At 38.6% G+C, this 22,411-nt stretch overlaps 1 protein-coding gene across 3 annotated transcripts in view; it reads left to right on the top strand.

Annotated features, from left to right (window-relative positions):
- TBL1X (transducin beta like 1 X-linked) overlaps positions 1 to 22,411 on the top strand; it is a 189,140-nt gene that overhangs the window by 112,949 nt on the left and 53,780 nt on the right. The gene's annotated exons all lie outside the window — the stretch shown is intronic.

A 22,411-nucleotide genomic window follows, 5' to 3' on the forward strand; every position in this document is an offset into this window, starting at 1 on the left:
TTGAAGCCCTGCAAATCAGAGTTAATTTCACTTTGACACAACTTCTTACTAGCAGTAATGTGCAAGAAAGAAAACTGCAGCAGGTTGACCTTTGGTTTCCTGAAGTCAATTTTATTCCCACTGACTATGGCAGTAATACAATGAAGAGCTACATAAAATCCCAAGTCTGTAATACCATTTATTCAAAAGGCTTTGCAGGCCATACAGCAAGAAGTGCAAAACCTGACCAGCGAGTCCACAGTGGAGTTCTACCATTCCATAAGTGTCCTGCAGCCTCCTGGGGTCACCTGCACTGTGGTGACAGCTGGGATTCTCCAGGCTTCCAGCTTCTGGCTGTCAGGCTCCACAGGGGTTTCAGCAAGGAACAAATTACAAGGCATATGAATACCATTATTGTACACTTGCACTTCATGATCCTAAAGGTCTTTTCCAACCTAAATGATTATTTTATTTCACATACTGCTTTTAGCTCCAGATTTTCTATTGCCTGCATTACCTGTAAAAATTGAGTATGAATTTTTGTGTATTTTTTTATGCTACAATATTTCCAGATTTAACCATTCACTCTTTCAATGGTAGCAGTAAAAGGTGACTGCTGTCAAAAGTAGCAGATGACAGTGATCATCATATCTTTCCTTTTTCTTCTCTTTTTTATTTTATTTTAATGTCAGTTATCTAATTAATGCTACTTGGGATAGAGGAAGTCGAGTATTGATTTTAGCAGATACTGTAAATGTTGCCAAGTTTAGTCAGCTATGTCTTAGAAATAGAAAACTGCAAATTTTCAGCCACCCCAGTGTAAAGGTAATGTTCATTATGAATACCCAAAAAACTAAGGAGAAATAATGACGTTTTAAAAGCATGACAAAGAAATGAGAAAAGGCAAAAATAATTGTGGGATGTGACATAAGAAAGAGGGAGCTTAGAAGGTGAATAAACCTATATTTTTGTGCACTTATGTGTAGCCCCCTGCATTCCTCCTCTTTGTCCTTGTGAGCTGTGCCTTCCTTCGAGCTGAAAGCAGTGAGGTTCTCTGAGTACCTCGACATCACTGTCATGCCCCTGCTTCACCTGAGAGCCATAAAGTCTCATCCTTTACTTTAATAGCTCCAGTGGGTTTATTCAAGAGCTTTAATGAAAGTTCTTTGGGAAAGAGGCTTTGGCTTTACATCTCCTGTCAGAAAGACTTGCCATGTTGTGTGCTTCAGTTCAAAAATAACCACTAATACCAGCAATGAAAACAAGGAGAGCAAAAAAAGCAGGAAAGCAAAAGCTGGTTTTGGGAAATGGGTTATACTTTTGGCACTTCATTCTCATCTGCTAAGGCAGTGCTTCTGCTTTTATTTTGTTGCTTTTCTGGAAGATGAACAGAGGGAATATGGAGATAAGCAATTGCAAAGGGAGATTTTGGTTGTCTAAGCACATGCACAAATTAAATTTCCCCTCCCCTGCTTCTGGCTATCTGCCAATTAATAATTTGAATTAACAGGATCTGGAAGGTTGGGAGTGTGACAAAATTCAATCAACCTTGCATTCAAAGTCATGGCTGGTTTTTTTTTAATTTTGAAGCTGAAGTGTCTTGAAGAGAATTTTGAAAGTGAAGATATATGTCGTTTGTTAAGGTTTACTTTATCATTTTGGGATTTTGCTTCATTTTTGTCTGTGTGTTTTGTCCAGCTAATTACCACGAAACACTGGTGAGATGAATGAATCCTAAGTGAACTATTATAAAGCAGTTTACAGTGGGATCTAAGTAAAAAGATTAAGTTGTATTTCCCAAGGTGGCAGAGTTGGAATTGAGAATCAAATGTAATCTTTGGGAATCAGTCTTCAGCCTGAACGGTGTAGTTTTAATTATTATTTTGAATTACAAAACACATTTCATTAAGACAATATGAAACAAGTTTGAAATATTTTCTCATCGTCTCAGTGCTCAAAGGACAGTCTTATTTACAATTTCCAGTACTGCAGGTGTTTTTCTTAGTACAAAAATGGCTTAGAGAGTGTACAAGATCAAGCATATGAATTAATAGCAAAGGATGATATCTCTAGATAAGACTGTTTTTCTCTACGGGTGTTGGTGGCTTGTTACAAAATCTTGTTATATTCGAATCTTTTAAGGCAAAATGAATTGTGTAGGACATGAAAACAAATATGTTTCTTTTCAACACATTTTTAAGCTCATATAAATAGACTTTAACAAGTAATTGCTCTCTGGATTAATTTCTGTGAATTTCATTTACTGCCCGACTCACTTGTGTGGTCAAACTACATTATTTAAGGTGATAGCTTCAGAATGATTGTAAAACCCATTGTTTTTTTCTAAAAAAAGGTTTCTCTTAATACAGAAAAATAATTTTGTGCATATAGATCTCTTAATATGTAATTCAATCTTTTTCTTTAATTATTAGATACAACTTAAACCTGCCTTGCTGCCTGTGCACCATATTCACACTTGAGCAGAGACATTTTCAGTGGCTGGAGCAGTGATGTAGTGGACAGAGCCATGGCAGGAGTGCTCAGCGCTGCCAGATGATACCTGCCTGTCACCTTTCACCCAGCAGAGCCAGCTTACCTAGGGCTGACTGAAGGTGATAAAACACACCTTTCCAGGTGTAAATCAAGGTTACAAAACAAATCTGCAATTGAACCAGACTTCAGCATCAGACATCCTGATTTTTATCCATTTGGCTCTGTCCATTGGTGCTGTTTACAGTAAGGCAGCACCTTATGTAGTGCTCGGGCTTAGCAGCTGAGGAGTGGCACCAGGGGCCGCTGGGGATGCCAATCCCCAGCCAGAATGAACTGAAGGCTTGTCACAGCTCCTGGTCCTGGAACAGCCTGCTTCCACACACCAACGTCCATCCCTGCCCACAGCAGTCAGAGCTCAGGAGAAGAGCAAGGTTCTGCAGTGAGACCACATCTCCCACCAGGCTGCAAGCCAGAGCGAGCACATACCTGGGGACTTCATTCTGCCTTCAGCCCTGGTCTCTGTAGCTAAGCCAACCAAACAAATATGTGTTTGTGGTTCCAGTAATGGTTTACAGGCACAGTTCTGCTATCCAATAGTGTCATTTTCTCTTTTAGTGTGTTATGGGGCATTTATTTTCCTTGGTTGTGAGGTCAGAGAGATTAATGTGTGACTGTAACAAGTACCAGATACTCTTTTAAAACCGTGGAAAGTTTTGAACACAGTGAAGGACAATGTCAATTCTCTGTCAAAGTATAGACCAAGGAGTTTAATACTGTAAGATGTAATTTGAACTTCAGACAGAGCAGTTTTCCCATGAGTCCCTAACAGAGACAGAAAACAAGATTCTTTCGTGAATTTTGCTACAGCTCTATACTAAAGTTGTCCGAAGTGACAGAAAAAAGGCATGTTGCATCTTTTTTGTGTGTCCCATGGCTTTATGCATACTGTCACATTTTTGTTATATTTGCAGCTCCATAAAATGTTTCTCATCTTCCATATATAAAAGTATTTGAAATCAACATGCCATTCATCATTATCAACAACAACCTCTCTTTAAGTTGTTGTAAGTTGATGTAATGTCCAGAACAGGAGGAGAATATGGAAGCCAGTTTAGCAAGTTCTTGGAAGAGCTGTGGTACAGAAGTTGTTATTTGTTGCCTTAGTTACAAGTCCAAGTCCTCAGGCATTTTCTGTCATGTGTCAGTGCCCCTTGCTGATGTGAGCTTGGTTTCAGTTACGGCCTGGAGCTACACAGTAATGAGCCAAGCAGGGCAGTTGAAGCTCCAAGGGCACCTCAGGTTCTTTCCCAATCTGATATTCTTGGGTAGATAAACTCTTTACTTCTGTACCATGGGCTTCACCTTCTCTGTGGTCTCCCAAACTACAGGTGTGCTTTTCTGTACTTTACTGTGGAAGGAGCCTTCAGAGGCTACCAGCATCTTGACAGTGTCAAACTTGTTTTTATTCTATTTACTAACACCGTGTATGTTCACTTACATGAATTGCTGTACAGGTGGTAAGTTATCAATTTTGCTAAGCAACAACATATATGAATAACTGGTTATCCTCAAAAAATAAGTAATTCATTGTTTCTTTTGGCTTTCCTAGAGGTATTTGTTATATTTCAGTCTGGTGGGTTTTATAATGCTGAGGTCAAATATTTGACTGTGGACTTTTTTCTTACTGCTTCCAAGACTAGGTGAAGGCAGCCTCAAGGGAATTTTTTGGAAGAGTTTATTCAGATGCTGTCAATAGTATCTCCAATATAATTTCGGAAATGGTGATAATGGCTGAGTGTTTGCTGTCAAAATAGAGCTGGGGTCAAAAGTATTATTCAACTCCTGAATGCAAATCCCTTGTCACATTTCCCTCTGGAAGCAGCAGATAACTAGACTGAACTGAAACTAAAAACAGTGTGTTTTTTATGACACAAATTGAACTCCTGCCAATGACAAATTTCAAGGTACATTGTGAAAATGAAATGATGCAGTGCTAGCTGAAGTGCATGACATAACTATGAATAGATGTACCCACGTGTAGGGCACAGCTCCTACCTTTCTATACTTGGAGAAACAGTTTCACATGCACCAAGGTCGACAGAGTGGTTGTATCCTGTGAAGCTCATGTCATGCATGAAAGTACATAAAGACCATCTGGGAACTATAAAAATAGCCTGTCCTGGCTGGATGATTTGTGTGGTGGCCAAGGACTGATACGCTCATTCAGGAAACGGCAAAACAATGTCAAACTTGTTGGGAAATAACCAGGCTTATTTTCATCCTTGGGAATGGCCTGGTATCTCATGGAACGAAATACACAGAGAGACTTTCAACCACACGGTTTCTGAATACCCTGAAGGAGTCCATGTGAACTGAAGTGATTCAGTGCAGGCAGTGGGAAATGTTAAGGTTGTTCTTAATATTTTAAGATTTCAGGTTTGGTATATGTGAGACTGAGAGCAATAGTAGAGTTTAACTAGTATCTAATTTTTTCAAGTTTTTGCACTCTTAAAAGGGCTTTTTTTAAGTTTTCAGATGAGGTTATATAAATTTATCATTTAAAAAAAAGCTGGCTGCATGTTGGTCAGCCTTGTCCAGCTATCTCCAAATGGTTTAAATAATGATCTCGTGTGAAGATGGTTTATAATGCAGGACTGAATTTTTTAATTGACCTACAGGAATGCAAGGCATACAACTTAAATCTGGGTAACATTGGCCAGATTTTTTTTTTTTTAAGCTCAGTCTAGAAAGGACAATTCTAAACCAAGGGACGCATCTATGAGCAGTGAAACTCAATTTCAGCCTTTCTATGAAGCAGAAGAAATAGAGATATTAACGATGACTGGTTTTCTGATGAGCATTTAATGTGTCACAGGTGTCACAACAGCAGCTTCTGAGCAGTTTTAATGAGGTTATCATACCTAAATGACTTCTGTAGAAGCCCTTAACCTGAACACTGTAACTTGTGACACGTCTGTCTTCTGGTTTTTGTTGTTAATGGATATCCTAGGTAAAACTGTGTTCTCCAGCCACATCAGGCAGTCCAGGCAGTATTTTAAATGCTGTTAGGAAGTCTAGGAGATGCTATTAAGAGAATAGCTGTAAACCACCTCCCTTGTCTGGTTTAACATTGAACATCTAATTATTGCCATACATTTCTGACCTCCAAAGTGCCATTTTATGTTGAAAACAGTGTATTAGTCTGAAGGACCTGGGTGCAATTCTGTTAAATAGATTGTGAGTCCTCTAATGGCTTGTTGTCTCACTTATTTATATTACCTACCAGTAGAATGGTGTGTACAGACAGGGAATTCTGCTGTGCCCATTAATTGAGTAAAAACTAAGAACATTTGTGTTTTCTTTCACACTTTTGGCTAAATTTGGATCAAGATTGGAGATTTGAAAGGGCCATGCCATTGTGTCCCCAGTGTCTGCACTAGCAAATTTCATTTGTTAACTTACACCAGACTCAGCCAAAATTTAATCTGATCTATGAGAAATAGGAACAGCTGTAGGCTTCAGAGGGAGTTTGATTTCTGAATCAACACAAGATTTGAGATGAACTCACAGCTCTTTGGTCTCCTGTTTGGTTTTTGTCATTATTATAATTGTATAAAAAGGAATGAAACTTGTGTAATTGTGTAAAAGGAATGAAAAAAACTTCTTTTGAATGTAAAAGAACATACAGGATATACTCGGTACCATTAAAAACTTGGGTTTTGTCTATTTTTCCAGAGGTATGAGAGGATTTAGTGTAGAAGAGTCTGTTCTTTCTTCATACAAGGATAGTTTGATCTTCTATCTGAAGGCAAAATCTTCAGAATAGTGTTTTCACATTTAATATTAGTTATATTTCAGATCTTGTCTTGGGAATACTTACATTGTAATTTTTCATTTTTCTCTGTGTAATCCCTTACTTCTGAAAGTGACATGAGTGAGTATTCTGCTTATGCCTGAAGAAAATGGATGATTTCTTGAATGACAAAAAGGCCATTTTGTGTAAGAGGTACAGTTACAGGCACCCGTTCCCCTGGAGAAAAATAATGTACCACATTTATTCCACTTGCTGAATACAAGTCTTCATTCATGTGTGATCTTGTGGGGAAGGAGAAATTGGAGCTGGGTTTTTTCCCAGGTTTCTTGAGTGGTTTCAAGTAAGGGAGTGTAGTGTGGGTGTTCCAGGAGTTGTGAAATCTTTGGAATACCAAGTTGAAGCAGAAGCAATTGTGCAACTTACCTGTTTTATAGCCTCACCTGTAATCAAAGTAAATGATGTTTCCTAAATACCATTAGAGGGTGCAATTAAACAGCAGGAATTAAATAGGAAAGCATTTCTTTGCTCTTGGAATGGATCCTCTCTTCAGCTGGCATTCTCATCCACCACAGCTTTCACTGGACCACATTCCACACCTGGCAACCTCTTCCTTCTTTGCTGTGCCTGTGCCCTTGCCTTGTCATTGAAGCTTTTCTCCCATGTCCCGAGGATGCACATCCATGTGCTCAGTCCTGCCCATCAGCTCTTTCACCATGTAATTTGCCACCAGTCTCCTGAATTTAAGTCCTGCAGCTCAGGCTTGGCTCAGACTTTGCCCCCTGTGCAAGCTACCATGTCTTTGCTCAGGCTCAGCTGGTTGGTTCCAGGGAGAATCTCAGGGAATGGTTTTTGCCTCTGCAGGAGAAAAATGGAGGTGACTGGAGGGGCTGTAGTGGTTGGTGGCCTTTGCAGCTTTAATTTTAACATTCCCATCATAAGATACTTGATGATGTGTTATGTGTCTATGGTAATTTGTGTGTTCTGTTGTTCTATGTCCCATGAATTAGTGAATGAAGGCATCTAGTGAGAATGACTTACCCTTCCAGCTTCACTTCATAGGCATTTTAGCAACTGGCATTTAAATTACTTCATGTAAGAACAAAAATTAAATGAAAGTGTCTTTGTAAGTGAAAAGGATCCTTGTAAAAAATTAAGTGAAAGTTGTAATTTCACTTTATATAAGCTAGTTGCACTAGTTTAAAAATACACCTGCTGCAACTGAGTATTTGCTTAGAAAAATGATTATAAGAGTTGGGACATGATATTATTCTCTCACTGGTTAGCTCACATGCAGTAAAATAATTTTAAAGATCTCACTTAATATTAAAAGATATCCATTGCATCTTAGTGACTTTATATGTCTTATAGAATTATTTGCAAATTTAATAATATAAAGAACTGGACTATACTTTGTGATGAAGTGACAGCAACACTGTGCATGCATTTATGGTGCTATTGGTTTCATTATAACTCATTTGAGTCAGTGATTTGTTTGTTATTTGCTTCTGCCTCCACACTCGTAGAAATATATTTGACTTCTTGTCCCCAGGCTTTTCTTTCCTCTACTTCTACTTTATAGTAAAAAATATGCAACTCAGTCAAGAGGTTGGTCATCAGAAGATGGTTGAGTACTTGAACCATCTTTGACCATGAGCATGTCAGCCACCCTCTGCATGAATTAAGAAGAGCTTTGTAGAGGTTCAGCAGAGGGGATGGATGCAGCTCTGCTGGTTGCTGCTGCTGTAACCAAGACAGAACCAGGAAGAGCTGAAAGTTCAGTTAAAGCAGGACTGGGGGGCAGGTGAGCACCTGAGACAAGGGTGAATGATTCTGATCTTTTTTTAATTCATCAGAAGCATTAAGAATTCTTACACACTGGCATTATTAGCATAATTTGAGGTGGAAGTAGAAAGGCTATTATTAGTTTTCCCTTTTGAGGAGCAGTAGAAATTATTTTGTTCTCTTTACTAACAGTTGAAATCATCAGAGAGGCTAGAGATATGAATTTGTGAAACATGCTTTATGTTCACATTGTGTCATATGAGGTGAGAGATTAATCTCTTAATAAGAAAATTGGCATTTGCATGTGCATAAAACTATACTTTTTTTAGACTATCATTATCATTATTTATTTTATATAAAACCCCCATATTATTTTGTTTTGCTACATTTTATATTGCATTCCTTCCAAAAAGAATGCAAAGTTTATTACTAACTATAAGCAGTTTTCTTTGTCAATGAAATGTGCCTGAATTCCTGCCCTCCCCCAAAAAAGTCCTAATTGCTTGATCCTTGTGGATGATAAATGCTGTATTGGAGTGTCCATTTCAGGTCTTAAAATTAGAAAGCTGAGAAATTAAAAAGAGACACACTATAATCCTAATACTAGTGAGATCACATAAAGTCAAACCATTTAAAGTTATTTGTTTAACAGGTTTCCATTGCATTTTAGTGACTACATGTCTTAGAGAGTATTTTGCAGTTTTAATAATCATGGAAGACTTGTGCATAGGGTAGGGCTTAAAGTGTCAGCAGCTAAAAAAGGAAAATTTCATAAGGAAATATCTGCAGTAGTATTTTCCTTTTTTCCAGTCTTATTTTCCTTTTCCTAAAGAGAACAAAAAGCTATTATCCAGTCAGTTAATAGTGAAGTATTAGTATGAAACGTAGAAAAGGTAAAACCTTTTCTGTTTTTAAGATTTCTTTCACAAGGTTTTTAATTGGAAGGAGGATCATCTTCATCATTGTATTTGGTGTGGCAAACCTGTCTTTTGGACCTAAGCATTCATAAACATCTTGAGGCATTTATCAAAAAAGAAGAGAAAGGAATAAATTCTTGCATCATTGTGAGTCTTATGGTTTTCTTTGCTAGCATTGGGGTTTAGAATATCCCTTTTCTCAAGAGCTCCAGGTCAGCACTGTACATGTTGTTAGTCAGTAAAGACTTAAGTGATGGCTCTTTGCTGGTGAGCTTTGTTTGATGGCCTTTTTCTAGTTTATAGTACCAAAATACTGCTCACTGACAGCAGAACCATGTTAAATGGGCCATTGGCAAGAACAAATTTTGTTTCTTTTCTATTTTTGGATGCAGTCCTGAGAAAAAGTATGCACTGAACAGTGTGTGCATTTCTTATAGTCAAAGGAGTTGATTAAATATTAACAGTTTATTAAGAGTTAAAAATTTCAGCAATTTTCAAATTAAGTTTGATCCAAGTAAAATACAGGTCCTTAAAAGCAAACAGCTATGCTATTAACGTCTGTGCTTAACTGAGAAAGAAACAAATTGTAGAGGGAAAAAAATCTTTATGTTTTTTAAATTATACTTTTCCATTTTTTTAATGGTTCGCTAAACTACCTAAGTCCTATAATCAAGTGCTTAGGAGATAAATCCTTGACTCATAAAAATAATAAAAGAGGTAAATAATAGAGCTCCAGGGCATTAAAGTCTAGATCGGCAAGAATAAGTGACTGATAAAAAATTAGTATGAAGAACAGCAGAGAAATTTAAAAATTATAATTTGATTATAATACTTTTTCCTCTGAAATACTTGTTGGGAAGAAAATATTCTCTGCTCTCTGGTGAGATGAGACACCTGAGGCTACCACCTCAGCAGTCCATAAGGCTGTAGCCATGATGCCCTTTGCCCTTCCCATCCTGTCCCTCAGCCTTTCCCATGCATCAGCCTGTGGCTGTTTTCCCCTGTGGAAAGGACTCTGATCTCCTGTCAGAGACAGGAGCCTTTGTCAGAGACAGAACTGCCTTCCTGAGTAGGAAGAAAAGTTAATACAAGGAAAATATTTTGATAATTGAATTACAGCCTCTAACAAACCTGTGGGACGTGTACACAAATAGTATTTTCAGAAGGCTTTATTTTAGTCTCATTTATACGGATTTGCAGTGTGACAACAAAGGCTCTGCCATAAGAGCAGCCTCTCTGCCAGACTTCAAATCCTTGTTCTGAAATACAGAGGCACTGGAAATTCTCATTGCAACACTGAAACTGTGTAAATATTGGCAAAATTGGATTTTCCCCACCTTCACTTTGAAATGACTGAACTATTTTTGCTTATGCCTTCCAGAAAAAAAAATTGCCTGAGGCAAAGACTCACTGTGGAGCTTTACAGTCCAAATAGTTAAAATGGAGTCAAATCATAAATGATAATATAAGCTTATAATATGTCATGCTTAAATATAGGTATTGATATCTGCTCTTTGTATAATACTACAAAGGCTCTTGAGTTTCTGTAGAAATAAGGAGAACAGTTTTATTGTCTCTTAATAAGAAAATGTAAGACATATGTAAAAAAGAGTGCTGAAGAGTAGAAAAAATACAAGAAAATTTATCTTTGGACAAATGCTCATATTGAAATCAATTTTTCATTGATTCTGAAAAACATTGAAATATATATAATTCATGATTCAGCAGCCAGATTCTTGCAATAAACAAGTGATTTATTAATTAAGAGTGGTTACAAATCCTTGTTGCTTTTCCTGGTCCTTGCAAGTCTCTCAATTCTTTGCTCCATAGTGGTTTTGTTTCAGCAGCCTGTAACCAGGTGTAAAGTGTGCTCTCCCGGGAGCTGGAAAATGCAAGCTTGAAACTGCTAATTCTTGAGTGAATACTTTAATCTTCAGTCTCTTAAATCTGTTATACCACTTCCACTGCCACCTTTCTCCTTATTTTTTTTTTTCAAATAAAAGTTCTGAGTCAGTTCTCCACAGCCAAAAATACAAATCGGAGCCTGGATTTGGAGCGGAAATTTGAAGCAATGAATCCCAGTCTCAGACAAGTGTCTAATCCACGTCTACAGGAAAACACATAAATCTTTGAAACGGGCACATAACTCTCCCTATTCCTTGTAGAGGGAATTTCATAGCTAACTAGTCTTTGAAAATTATGTTCCAGGAGCCGGATGACTAAAATACCCACTTGGTTACAGAATCCTTAGAAGATGTAATAGGCATGACAGTATGGAGTGTTACCCTATCTACCTTCCTGCTTGTCTTTTCCAAATAAAATTTCTATTTTCCAAATAAAATTAGTGAAGAGGACAGTGAGTATGATTGTTCCAGTTTGGAAAAATTGCTTCCCGTGAATGTGTGCTGGTACTGATTTTCATTTTAAAGCCATATGGAGGTTTTGCCTCTTTATAACCCTGGTGTAATTTCTTTTTGTGTGAACTAGAAGACAGAAATAATCTGGGCAATGTGAGTGGGAGCACAGCCGGCTGATGGAGGGAAGGGATTGTCCCTGTGTGTGTGACTCCTGTCAGATCACATCCAGATACTGCATCTGGTTCTGTCAGCTGGCACACAGGGATGTGCACGAGCTGGAGGTGCTTGGGAGGACACAGGGTGGTGGGGCTGGAGTGCTCACACTGTGAGCAGGGGGTGGGGGAGAAGTGATGGCTCTGCAGCACCTGGCAGCCCCCAGCACCCACAGGAATCCTTGAGATGGAGCCAGGCCCCTCACAGCAGCACAGGCTGCCAGCCTGAGACACGAGAGTGCAAATTGCAACAAGTTTGGACTGGGTTTAAGGAGAAGAGAAGCTTTTCCCAAGGTGAGGAGTGAGGCAGTGGAGCAGTTGACCACCCCAAGGGTCTGTGCCATCCCTGTCTGAGGAGGGTTTCTGAAAGGCTGCAAGCCATGAGCAGCCTGGTCTGACCCCAGAGCTGGCCCTTCTTTGGGCAGGGGTGGGGCCAGAGACCTCCTGAGATACCCTCCAGCCTGGAGGTACCCAAAATCCTACTGATATTCAGCAGCTTTTATAATATTTCTGTAATAGCAAGTATATGATTGACATATACTTCAGCCTTTCTGATCAGCTCTAGCTTCCCTGGCGTCCTTCTTAGAGGGAAGGCCAAAAATGTAGAATCGTTTTATTCTCTGATAAAGTGATTCTTGTCCAGGGATTAAAACCTTTAAAAGCTTCTCAAACTCTGTATGTATGGATTTAAGGCCTCAGTTCTCTGTATCTTGATTTTTTAAAGCAGAGGAGTGCTTTTTTTATTTAATGTGAGCTAACTAATAGCTGTGTCATAATATATTAAAATCCTTACTGAGAAGTATTTAACTGAATTTTTTTATGAAAACCTTAGATTATGTCATGTCTGTCTCTGACTCCCAAAGGATTTTTTAGTTCATCTTAGTTTCTAGGCTGTTTAGCTTTATCAAAAAGGAGGTTAAAAAGCTTTCCTCTTAGCATTGCCTTTTAATCTACAGACTTTGCTATTTATATTAGGACTGTGTAGGACTCCATGATGCTGCCACCAGAAATGTGATTCTCTGTCATTTTGTGTTGTTCATTCTTCACCCACAAAAAGCCCGGAAAATCTGAAATGAGAAAGAGACTGCCTCACCCCTCTTGGACTTTTACAGCATGTAAAGAGGGGAGGATGGATTAAAAGGCAGATAATAGTGTGATAATGTTGTACAACTTGCATTATATTACTGGATACACTGTGTGTGAATTTTTTCTATTTAAATCCTGCCTATAGTACATCGAGAGGAGAAGACAAATCAGTGTCAAAGTTGGTGGCTGAGGTAGTTTTTATTAGACAGAAATTTCTCACCCTTAATTCTTTGTATTGATTTTTAATGGGAAGTTGCTCTATAAAATATTTAGCAATGTGAATGCTGAAGAATAACCTAGAAACAAGCTTTTTATTTTAGTGATTGCTTAGAAGTTTCTGCAGGCATTCTTTGAAAGTAAATTATTTCACTTCATCCATCTTGCTTCCTTCTCCACTTTCCAACAAGGAAAGTAGTCCTGTACCTTCCATAAAACGGAGACATTTAATAACCCTTCTTCAGAACTCAAACCAATATAAGCTGAATGGTTATGTTAAAAAAAAAAACACACACACACACAAAAATGCTGCAACAGATTTCCACTAAGAACTAAATACACAGCAGTGAAATATGCTGAATTTATGTATATTTTTTCTGTTCCACTGTGCTGCCCTATGCAATCTTTGTCCTTTCAGCTTTTAACATTGACATTCTCTTAAGATTGTTCAAGGAAAAACATGAAGTATTTATAGCCATAGTTAAAATCTTTATAAATAGTTTATAATAGAAACTGCCATAATAAAAGTTTGAAATAGTTTCCATTATAGTTCTTTGTTTTTATATATTCTAAAATTTACAAAATACTTGTTTTGGGGGGATAAAATTTTCCATGCTGTGAGCCTGAAAAGTATTTTTCTTCATTAATTTGGAGTGTAATCCTTTCAGCTATTTTGGAATTATAGACAAATAGGGGAAATGCTTTTTCCCTTTGTACGGTAATAAAAATAAAGAAAATCTTCAGATACGTTTTTAACAATACTACAGGGGAAACAAGCGAAGGTTGAAATATGTGGCAAGATTTCCTTCCTTTACTTTCTGAGGGGGAAAAAACCGTTGAAAATGATGGAAAAATAACATCAAATTGTTTCCAGTAACATCTGCTGAGCTTATTAGCAGAAACTAATAAAAACACACCTCCTTAATGACATCGCTACACATTCCCTTTGCCTGAGGCCATCCAGACATGAGCTAGCTGAGCTGCTGCAGCTCCCTGCTTCTCTCTAGACCTTGGTGGCTCTGGCTTACTGGGCAGTTCCCAGATTGTGAAGTGTCAGGGATGGGCCCATCTTCACCTCCCACTGGTGATGAACACTGGTCCTTCTCCTGTCCTTTGCTTCTAGGAACCTCCAGCTGTGTGGGGCCAGCCTTCATGGCTGGAAAAGTGTAGGTTGGTTAGCCCAGCACAGATTTGTGATGGTTTATCTCAAGTAGAGCTTTGCTAAATCCAAGAGAAGACTTTATCACTCAAGTTACCATTGTTGTCATGAGACAGTAGTACCAGAATGGTTTTCACTCTTAGTTATTCTCCAACTGTACTTGTGTCAGGCTGTCCTGGAAGATACTAAGCCAGGATGAAATTAATGTATGCATGGAATTGAAACAGGTTTTGCTGGGTATTTTGGTCCTGTGGAGGGGATGTAGCACACAAACCTGCAGGTATGTGGACCAACAGACCCTTCTGCAGGGTGGTAGTGATGTGTCTGTGCTGCCACTTGCCTGGAGAGATTTGGGGATGCCTTGCAGCTCTGGGACAAAGGGACGAGGTACAGGACCGAGTCTCAAAGCCCTTTGTGCTCACTCCTCAGGCAGTGCTCAGGTGACCTGTCTGTGCATGTTGGGTACTGGAGGTACCTACCACTGTACTGGGCTCTGACACCATTCACCATTGTAAGTCTGGGTTTCATAACAAGGATTTACCCTCAGGGTGGTGTAGGAAACAGTTTGTGTAAGGAACATGGTAAAAAAGCACACATGGATGTTTTTTCCTTACCTCGCTCTTCAAAAATTAGGTGCACAACCCAATTCTGCAGTTAAACACTCAGGTGTATTTGGAAAAATCAAGATTTTGACCCCAGCTACCAGTTTTACCATTTTTAGCAGCAAAAGTAAAAACCAGAAATAATTTTAAAATTTTTATTCAGATATTCTTTTAGGCAAATCCTTCAGACTGTCTCTCGTTTGTCCTTGCAGGCCTGTTGCTCTTGTGTTCCTTGTCCTGCAATTGCCTCATTTAAAATGGGTGCCATTGCTGGTAATCCCCACTGCCCATATAGCAGATGGCTCTCAGCCTTTGGGAGGTTTCTGGAAGCTCTTTTTGTGTCCCAGCAACACACTGTCACCTCAAAGCCAGTGTTTTCTCTACTAGACCATGGCCTGTCTCATTACAGTTGGTGCCTGCTGGTGCCCATTCTTACAGACCAGCCCAGGACTCAAGGTACTTCACATCTATTTTAGTGTATATTTACTATTCAGTGTCAACTGAAAAAGAAACTGCACTTTATTCTAGCTTTTGGGGGGTATGTTCATTCTGGAGTTCACCTGTGTCCAGGTATATTAAGTGAAAAGTTAAATTTGAAGTAGTATTAATACATTTGACCTCTCACCAAAATTAAATAAAATGGGATATTCTAGAGCAATTGTGCCATCTTTTTAAAGCTGCATCTTCCTGAACATTTTTGAGCACGTAGCACTACTTGTAAGATTTAAAGCACATTTTTGTTGTGTGACGTGCATGGAAACGCACACACACAGCGACAATCAGTTACTACACCATCAGACAATCCTGTATTTTGGCCTAATTGGTTTGAAATGAGTGGACACATACCATTGTCCCTGGGTTTGTCCTAATTGCAATTTTGTGCTCATGTAAGGAAGAAAATCCTTGGTTCTGTTTAGTGGCAGCATTCCCAATTGACTTCAGTTGTTCCAAGACTGATGAGGTATCTTGGTTCTCAAACTAAATTCAATCATGTGTTTTGATTTCTCAAGCCTCTGTAATTCCTTCTTTTTTTATTTTAAAACAATTATTTTCATTTCGTTTGCAAGCTCTAGGTCTGCTGTCGACCATTGCTTTCCCATTCTTTTTTTGGCTTCCCACAGCTTTCCATATAATATATTAGTGTAAATAATATTTCTGTTTGTTAAAAAAATTGAAGGTGCCTCTTCTTTGAACGAAGCTATGAAGGAGGTATAACACAATTGCACTAATTAGAAGAGCGATTGTGGGGTTTTTTTTCCTTTTTTCCCCTTAGCAAAGAGACAAAAAGGAAAAATCAATACTGGAAAACCCATTTTATTCTGCAGCAAAGGCATTTGGAAAAGATCCACTTGAACTCTTAGAACTGAAATGCTGGAAGCAGATGTAATTAAGTAAACCAGCTGAGAACTGAAAAACAACCTGATCAAACTAAGGGATTATAAGTATGAAAGATCTGATGTGCGGTTCAGAATCTTTTGATAGAGGAAGTAGAGTTTGCTGGGAATTTGGTGATTAAAGGCTTGTCTTCTGTTGGTGATTAGTTATTTTGCTCTGGGAATTGTTGATTAATTGAAAAATGTTTGAATAGGACTTACAAATTGTTGGAATATCTCTTCTTGCCCTTTCTTTAAATAAATTGATGTGGGTTTGGTTCCAAATGGCTCTTCAGTTTGAAATGTAATTTATGATTTAATGAAAAGTAGCATTCATGCAGAAATAAAGTTTTCTGCAATTATGTCCACCAAAATGTTTAACTGGCCAAATTATTTTTATAAATATCTTTGTGATACTTTTTTTTCTTAATTTTATTTTCTGATAGTTTCAGTGTTATTTTGTTAACATTTTTTCCAGGACAGGATAACCATTTTGATAATTCATTGCAGATTTTTAAAATAATAAATACAGTAGGAACAGCTACAATTTAAAAAAAGATTCATCTGTTCAAAGGCATCTCTTTATAGATATTGCATAGTAAACCAACCTTCTCCCTGAAAAAAATTTTGATTTTATTTAAATAAAAACCTCATTTTTGTCAGGTTTACCCCTACAGCCTTTGATTCTTCAAGAGTGACCTCTTGAAGACAGAATTGCGGGTTAATTGATCACTACCACATGTCTGTAGGTGGTATTCCTTCTTTTTCTCTGATTGGCACCAGATTTGGAACACTGCTATGGTTGAGCTCACTGTCTAATAGTATGAAATACCCGAATGTGTCAGGATCCAAAGTAGGCTTTTATTATAGCCATGCCATTTTTTTCTGAAGCTCTCAGGTGCAGATTCAGTTACAGCTTTTCATCTGAGTGTCGTTTTACAGGCAGCAGTGAGAATGGGAATGAGCTGTGGCTCTCCGGGTTTGTTTTGGTTTAGTGTGGTCTTTTAAAAATCAGCAGAAGGTCACTGTAAATAAATAGACTTAAAACCAAAATAAGAGCCAGGCTTAACATTTGGCAGTGCAGGATTTCTGACAAGCCTATTGCCTTCTGTTATTGAGGTTCCTGTCCTTTGTGATGTGCTATGAACATGGGTGACAGACATCTAAGTGAGACAGTGCATACTGTACAGCTCAATAACCATTCCCAAAGGAAATCACTCTGTTCTGGGGAATCTCAGCTTTTGTTTTTCCCAAAACAACAAATTTTCTTCTGCTCTTATAAAGAAAGCTTCAAAATATTAACAGTATAAGTGATGCAAAGACATCTTTGAGCATCTGTAACAAGCATAGAACAACAGACCTGAGATACTTGAATCACCTCATTTTTGTCACTGAATGGTTTGGGTGGCATGTGGTGATCATTTACAGAGTGAAGATAGTTAACATATTTGTGTTCTCATTAAGAAAGGCCAGGGAAATATGGTGCAACTCTTATTGTGAGCACATCTTGATTTGCTTTCTTAAGTGCAAGGTCTCAAGAATGGGCGACTGTTTAGATTTTAGATTTAGTTTTTTTGAAGCAAGGTATCTTGATCAAGCCTTACGAGGAGGAATCAAGAAGTCATGCTTGTTCAAGCTGCATTTTGAACAGGGTTCACTGTTAATTTGGTCACTGGCATGAGTGGAATTAGGAAAGAACCATTCTTCCATGCTTTATACCTTGTAATTAGAAGGAGGGGGATGGTCTCAATTCCCTTGTCAGGCTACTTGTGAAGAAAAGTTGTTTTGCTCCTTAAGTTCATGAAATGGCAGAAGAGGCTGTGAGGGGAGAAGAAGCAGAGTGTGCTCTTTTCCTCTCCCAGAAGTTTGGTTTGGCATTTTGAGAAAGCAGGATGCTGGAGTTTCTCCTTGAGAAGAGGCAGCTGTGATAAAAGCCAAGAATGAGGAATGCAGTGGTGAGGGCCAGGCAGAGCTCGTTAGCCTTTGGGGAAGAGCTGCTGGTTACTGACTCTGTTCTGCCTCTATGGTTAGACATAGCCAAGAAATACAGAAGCGTAGGACTCATTGAAAGTTTCTGATGAAAGTATTTTTCAGCAGAAAACACAGAGATTGCCTAAATGACTCATTTTGTGAGAAGTGGCTTCTGGCTTTAGGAAATGTTTTTCATTGAGCTACGGAGCATATACAAAACAGTCACACATTGATTTGGCTGTGCTGTCATGATGCCTTCCTGGAGTCTGCTTTAGTAGTTACATTCACATTCTCTTCTCTGAGATGGGGAGACTGTTGGGTCCTAGAAGATGCACTTTGGTGAACAGATCCATCTTGGATGAGAAAATGGGAGCATAAGTGTGTGAACTCTGGTTCCCATGCAGCAGGGCATCAAGTCAACAACATTAAATGTTTCAATTTTCTGGAATGTTTTCATTTTTATGGAACCTCTGCTTTTTGCCTTTTTTTCATTAAAGCAAATGCACAATTTCTCTTCACACCTCCTTATCATTTTAATGACAGTGTTGTTGCCATCATTAAAATTTCAGTTGTGAAAGGACATTTTGACCTCTGCAGGAAATAAATGAAAATTTGTGTTTTTCAGCTGGGGTTTGGAGGTGAGCAGGGTGTGGGGGAAGAAGGGGAAAGTGTTTATTTTATCACAGTGACCCAAAAAAAGCCCCTCCCAAGAACTGACAACTGCTCAGCACTCAGTTGAAGCAGACTGGAGCTTGCAGAATTTTTCAAGGTATGAGATGGGGGCCAGAGCAGCCATCTGATAAATTTCTGTCAGCAAGGCTGGATGCACAAATGGGAAATACCCAAGTTCCTATTTAGGTTTCAGGTTTAGGTTTTAGTTTTGGTGTTTTCCCTAAGTGTCTGACCTGTTTCTGCCTTCCTGAGGGGAAGACTGACTGGTAATTCCCAGTCTCTGTGGATGGCATGCTGGCTCAAGTAGCAAATGTGAACTCATTTCCCAAAATAACCTTGGCTGTCCCCTGCTCCAGGGTTGGCCTGGAGAGCAGGACATGGCCCTGGAAGACCCAGTGACCATCATTTAGAAAGGAGGCAGAGGAGCTGAGTCTTTAGATGCTATTTCAAAATTGAAGATATCATTTTCCCTTGATTCTTCAGCTAGGTCACCCTATTTTATGGCAGCAGTGCTAAAATATGCCTGGCAAAGAAAGAGCAATCTTTTTGAGTAGGGGGATGATGGGATGTAAATAAACTATTCTTAGCTGACCTGGCTATCACTGTGCTGAACCATGGCTATATGCATGGCCCATTAGCAGGATTCCCAGTGCTCCAGGAAGGTTTAATTTGAGAGCAGTGGTATGTTGGTGCACAGAGCTAAATCAGGTCCTGTGGTTACTCTGGGACTCGGGCTGTCCTGGCGGCCCAGGGCACAGAGAAATGTGCTGCAGTTTTAGCTTCACTGGAAGCAGTGAATGCTAAGTGAACCTTTTGCTTCAGCAAAGGGCAAGCAGCCCTAGAAGCATAATGATGGTATTTGAGATAATACCCCAGACTTTTAACCCTATATGGGAAGCATTCCTGCAAACCTATCCTGATAGATCTAAAAGCTGAGTGTTTACTTAAAATAAGTGTTACATTTAATTATGAATGATTGTGACAACCCTTCCATCCACTGGTGGGGTTTGTATGTTTTGCATCCATTATATTTTGGGAAGTCTTGTTTGGCTCAGGTCACATGTTTGGGCATTCTTAAATATCTACAGGATAACAAGCCGACTTTTTTAAGTAAGGTTGAAGTAAATCAAACTTCCCATTATGTGTAATTGGCTGCAGGAAAAAGTGTTTCAAGTAAAGAAAGTTCAAACATGTTTGAATGCTTTTTGCTAATCCTCTTGACATTATGAAGAATTAAGATGTTATTGCTGGTTTAAACGTGAAACGTCTCCAAAGGCACATCAGTATTGCTTATAAACTGCACTTCATTTCTTTTAAAAAACTATTAATCTAGGTAATACCAGTTGTCAGTAACAAAAGGAGGCTGTCAATTAGCAGAAATAAATCTATCACAGTAGTGACTGAAAGTTTCTGTGATTTCCTACAGAAGTTTACATTTTTTACATTTAAAAAATATATTGAGGGGAAGGCTAGTTATTTGTTCCTTATGAGTCAGTCTTGGAGATACATAAAATGTAAGTGTTTCTCTCATTCCCACCATGTCTTTTTTATTTGGACTTTTATTTGGACTGTTTATTTGCAGAGAAGAAGGGAATCATTAATAAAATTGAGTGTGGTCAGCCAAATTTCTAATGAATAGAATTCTCTGGGTAAAAGCCAAAATCTGTGTCTTGCTTTGGACAGGTAAAATCTTTACAGTTGTGTATCTGTTTGCTACGTGGACATCTGTGGGAGAGAAGAAACCTTAAATATATGGGTTGTGGTCATCTGGTTATTTATGGCATGGTAACAATGTGTGTATAAAGATATGATCTGACACGTGTCAAAGTATTGTAAATTCAACTATTACTGGGTGTACTTGGGATTCTAATACAAAGGTAGCTGCTATGGAGGGTTTTTTTCTGGAGCTGGGAGACTGTTTTGTAATCACGCTGATTTTCTCTGATTTTAATCAATTTAAGAAAAGTCATCTTTAGAAAAACAAACAAAACCCAGCATTCTTCCTTTCCCTTGCCACCCCTTTCCCAAAGCAGCCCTCTGCATATGGGAAATACCATGTTAATATCTAACATTGTCAGGATGCACCCAGAAATGGCATTTAAATGATTTGATTTTTTTTAAAATAAAGTTCATCTTACCACAGAGTACGTCATTGCTGAAACTGAATTTTTGTAAGCGGTTTCATCTTTACCAACTTTCCTACCACCAAACTCTGAAGCAGCTATTTTTAAAATGCTTTTAAAAGTGGGTTGTTTTTTTTTTCAACCCACAGCTATCAAATTCTCTTGATTTATTACTATCATGGTCATAGCAACGATACAATACAGATGTATTTTAAGCATGCGGAGATTAAAATGGCCTTAACTGTTGCTGTGAATATTTGTCTTGTTCTTCATTGTATGGCAGTGATTATGCAAAAAGGGCACAGGAGGTTATTAATTATTCAGGTTCAAGCCTGTTTATCTGGAAGAAGCGTGTATAAAGTTATACTGGAAGTGGTGCTTTCACTGCCTGCAGTTGCCAGCCTTGGTAACTTCAGTCCTAACCGCGATCAGTGCTTCCAGTCTCCTAATCATGCGGCAGAGAAGTTTGAGCCCATTTTACAGATGAGGGATTGAGGAGAAAAGAGACTGAGTGGCTTCCCAGGGCAATACGTGGCATGTGTGACAGGAATGGATGTTGGACACAGCTGATGCTGTCCTTAGCCAGAATCTTAGCAGAAAGCATTCATCCTTTCCAAAGGACATGAAATTTTCCTTACGGAGACGGAACAATTTTCAGTACTTTGTTTCGTCTTGTTGTCCAAGAAATGCAAACTGTAACAATTAAGACTCAAGTATTTGAGGAAGATGTCTGCCAAATTAGGAAGCTATGGTTTCATAAGAAAAAACAGCATCTGAGCTATTGGTGAAATACAGCCGGGGATAATAAAAGGCTTACCAGGGTTCCATTTACATAAATATGCAAAGACATCTGTTACAGTCATGAGTGACCTGCTGGTTTAAACCATCAGCAGGGGAAGCGTCCTCGATCCGCCATCGCCTCAGTAGCAGGTGCTACGTTAGGCAGCAGGAATTACTGAAGAGGTTTTCGATGAACAAAGACGACCTTTCCACTTGCCAAGAAGAGGCAAACGGGAAATCAAAACGCCCAGCACACGCCTACGGCCTTTCATTGTACGCGCGGTGAGAGCCCCGTGTGCGCCTCGCAGCCAAAGCTGTATGTGATCACTTATAGGCATGGTGTGGCTGACACAGCTGCAAAGTTTATGTCTGAGGAGTACTTAGGTCTTTTAAAACCAAACTACTTAAGTCAGATTCTCAAACAGGAATGAATCATCAAGATTTAATGGAAAACGTTCAAGACAAATTTATCATCTAAAGCCAGTGTTTTTATTACCAGAGTATATGCCCAAAATAGTAATGTAAAACCATCATCCTAAAGGTTGCAATTACTTAAATGAAAAATTTGAGTTTAATTCTTGCACAACATTATTCAACAGAGACATTATAATATTACATCTTTGTATAATGCAAGGGTATTTGTCTTCCTCGTTGGCTCAAGGTATATGGTGTTCTCTCTTTCACTTTCCCTCCTGTCCCATTCATTGCATAAAGTGGTTTCGTAAGGGAAGAATCTGTCTTCAGTGGATGAACAACTAGGCAAAAAATTACAAATTCAGAGCTGCAAAAATATTGTAATTTGGTATGTTATACATGACTAATTGCCAGCAATTCTGAAAACACACAGTAAAGAGAAGTCTCCAAAGAACCTGTAG

This window comes from Oenanthe melanoleuca, chromosome 1 (assembly GCF_029582105.1).
Source record: "Oenanthe melanoleuca isolate GR-GAL-2019-014 chromosome 1, OMel1.0, whole genome shotgun sequence".
In the NCBI taxonomy this organism is placed as follows: domain Eukaryota; kingdom Metazoa; phylum Chordata; class Aves; order Passeriformes; family Muscicapidae; genus Oenanthe; species Oenanthe melanoleuca.